The following is a 3727-nucleotide window of genomic DNA, read 5'->3' as shown; positions in this document are numbered from 1 at the left end:
ATATATATATATATAAATAATCTGTATGGGCTAGGTACAAAGATTCAGAAAGCCTGAGGTAAAATCAGTTTAACTTACGTAATTTCCTGTAAGACATACAAGTTCATTACTAGAGTTTATGAAAAATAAATATTTTGAAGCATTTCCTGTCAGAAAATGTATTTCATTCAAACAAAATATTTCCATAGGAACATTCAAGAGGCAAGGATTTTTTAGGGTGATAACTTTTATTGACACAACTGAATAGCTGGGTTAGTGTTAGACAAGCTTTTGAATGCAAGGCATTCAAATGAATAATACCATGCATTTGAAAGCTTGTCTAATATCAGACACAGTCTAACCACAGCAGTATAGAGCTTCACAAATGTATCTTTCTATAAAGGCCTTACAACTGATTTGCTAGACTTCAAACCAACAACAGGTCATGAGCAGAAAGTTATTAGAATACATTTTTTCACTTTGATCCTTGTAATCCAATTGATCTCCCCACAGAAGTCCAAATACTATATTAAACTATCAGTGTCCAAATTAAACTGTGCTTGTCCTGAACTTCATTTTGATTGGCTGAGTCTTAAGGAAGGAGGAGGGACCAAATCTGAGACACTGAGGGTCCTATTATAAAAATGTTATGGTGTCACGTTACCATGTGGTCTGCTGCTTCCTGTTCCTAAACAGGAACTCTGACACTTTTTCTTTTTCTCTGATATCTTATTGCTAGTCCATGCATTACATAGTTTGTCCAAGCACATGGGTCTGCACATCTAGGAATAGAACTTCTCAAGATGAGAGAGGAGGAGCTGCATCTTAGTCTCTTGTTGAACTCCAGACTAGTGTTATAACTACTAGGTAGTCCTTTCCCTCCTTAAATTTAATACTAATATATAAATGTTTCATCTTCCCAGAAGATGCATTCAACTGATATGCAACTCATAGGTAGTATCTTATGTACAATGACTAATTTGCACTTCCTCACTCTCTGTTGTGGCTCTACTATTCAGCTTGTTTCCTCCTTGAAATGCATTGAGATTTTGACATGCTTAGGTTTAAAAAGATAAAAAGATATGTATGTATTTTAGCTGGAAAACCCGTATTAGCTTGTACATATTATATTTTTAGCAAAGGATCTTTTTATGCACTGAAGCTGACAGGGATAATTTGTCAGTGGCTGAGTCATCATTCAGCTGAATCACTGATCTTTGTAAAAAAAATAGCATGGCTGAGGGAAGGGCATTCATTTTTTTCCTGTTTAAACATCCAGCATTTTTACAATATATTAGATGGAGTGTGATACAAAATGCCTTCTTCTGAATTAGAGTTCAGGGAGGGGCAGAAGGAAAAAGGGGATACCATTTAATTATCCTTTTCTTTTTGTGGGCACCTGCCAGCGTTTCATTGTATTTAAGTTTCATCATGGAGAGACAATGGAGTAATGCTGATATGTTGGCACTGTGAAGTAATGTCATTTTCAAATATGCCATTTTCCAGAGAGACTGCTTCTGGGAATGATACCAGATGCAATATGGTCCTTACTCTCACAAATATGTGAATCAAGTAGACAAAATTCTGGTCCAGCAGAAATGTAATCATCACAGTTCAGCAATATCTGTAGGTGTGGAACCTCCCACAGAAAAGAAACAATAAAGAAAACAAATGAGTAGAGGATAAGAACCCAAGTTTTCAAAAGAGCCTCAGCTCCCATTTAAGCATCTCAGTGAAGTGTCAATAATTTTAAGAGTAACTCAGCACCCAGTAAATATTTTTTTTTTTTACAATTTCACCTCAAGTCCCATGTATAGTGAGGTATGAAGTATAAGTGAGATTAAATCAATTAAATGGGACCCAATAGATTTTTAAAGTCAGAAGAGAGCAAGTAGATCATCAAGTCCCAACCCCCTGCCCTGGGCAGGAAAGAACACTGAGCTCAGATGACCTCAGCTAGGTGCTTGTCTAGTCTCCTCTTAAAGGTCTTCCATCAGCCCAGTGGGATCACTCTGCCTGACAAAAGGCACCAAGGGAAGAGTGAACCTGCACCCACTATTACTACTGATGTTGTAAGGGAACCTCTTAAGAGGCTGGACATCCACAAATCGACCAGCCAGATGGAATGCACCCAAGAGTGCTAAAGAAACTAACTGACATTATAGCACAGCCTATGGCAAGGATATTCAAGAACTCATGGTGTTTGGGCAAGGTGCCTGACAATTGGAAGAGGACCAATATGGTGCCTATCTTCAAGAAAAGGAGAAGGGAAGATCCAAGGAACGACAGGCCTATTAGCTTTACCTCAGTCCCTGGAAAGATCCTGGAAAAAATCATTAAGGAAACCATTACCAACATCCTAACAGAAAGTAATATTCTGAGAGATAGATAATGTGGCTTTGTGGCAGGTAGATCTTGACTGACCAACCTGATCTCTTTCTATGACCAGGTGATGCATCACCTGGACAAAGGAGAAGAGGTGGATATCCTATTCTTGGAATTCAAGAAATCCTTTGACCTAGTGTCCCACGGTGTTCTCATGGAAAATTGGGGGAATTGCAGCCTAGACAATTTCACGGTCCAATGACTGGGGAACGGGCACCATGGATGGACCCAGAGAGTGATAGCTGATGGAACCAAATCAACCAGTGGCGTCCCCCAGGGCTCAATTCTCAGATCTGTACTCTTCAATGTGTTTATAAATAATCTGGACTTGGGTGTTACAAGTGGACTGGCTAAGTTTGCTGATGACACCAAACTATGGGGAAGTGCAACCACCCTAGAGGATAGGCTGGCAATCTAGGCCAACCTCAACAGGCTTACAAGGCATGCAGATCAAAACCTGATGGCATTCAATGCCAAGAAATTCAAGGTGTTCCACCTAGGGAGAAAGAACCCACACCACACTTACAGGCCTGGCAGTAAGTGTCTGAAAAAGACTTGGGGGTCATGATTGACCACAAGATGAACATGAGCCACCGATGTGTCTCCACAGCCAGAAAAGTGAACAAAACTCTGGCCTGCATCTTCTGACACATCTCAAACAAGACTTGGGAAGTCATCCTCCCACTTTATTTGACCTTGGTAAGATAGGTCTCATGGTTGAAGCACTGTCATGGATGCATACAAACTATTCAGGAAAGACAGGCAGGGGAGAAGAGGAGGAGTTGCACTTTATGTAAAAGAGCCATATGATTGCTCAGAACTCCAGTATGAAACTGGAGTCTGTGGGTTAGGGTCAGAGGAAAGAGCAACAAGAGTGATGTGGTGGGGGTCTGCTATAGACCACCAGACCAGGACTATGTAGTAGATGAGGCTTTCTTCAAATGGACAGCAGAAGTTTTCCGATCCCAGGCACTGGTTCTCATGGAGGATTTCAATCATTCTTACATCTTCTGGGAGGGCAATACAGCAGTGTGCAGGCAATCCATGAAGCTTTTGGAGAGTGTTGGGACAACTTTCTGGTACAAGTGCTGGAGCACGCAACTAAGGGCCATGCTGTTCTTGTCCTGCTCCTCATAAACAGGGAAAAATTGGTGGGGAATGTACTACTAGATGACATCTTGGGCAGCAGTGATCATGAGATGATTGAGTTAAGGATTCTGAGGAAAGGAAGGACAGAGAGCAGCAGAGTAAGGACCCTGGACTTCATAAAAGCAGACTTTGACTTGCTCAAAAAACTGGTGGGCAGGTTCCCAAGGGAAGCCAGTCTGAGGGGGAGAGGAGTCCAGCAAAGTTGGCTGTACTT

The sequence above is a fragment of the Gavialis gangeticus genome, unplaced genomic scaffold (assembly GCF_001723915.1).
Source record: "Gavialis gangeticus isolate Ggan-Ray unplaced genomic scaffold, GavGan_comp1, whole genome shotgun sequence".
NCBI classification, from domain to species: domain Eukaryota; kingdom Metazoa; phylum Chordata; order Crocodylia; family Gavialidae; genus Gavialis; species Gavialis gangeticus.
The sequence above is the reverse complement of the archived record's forward strand: the minus strand, read 5'-3'. Positions refer to the sequence as shown.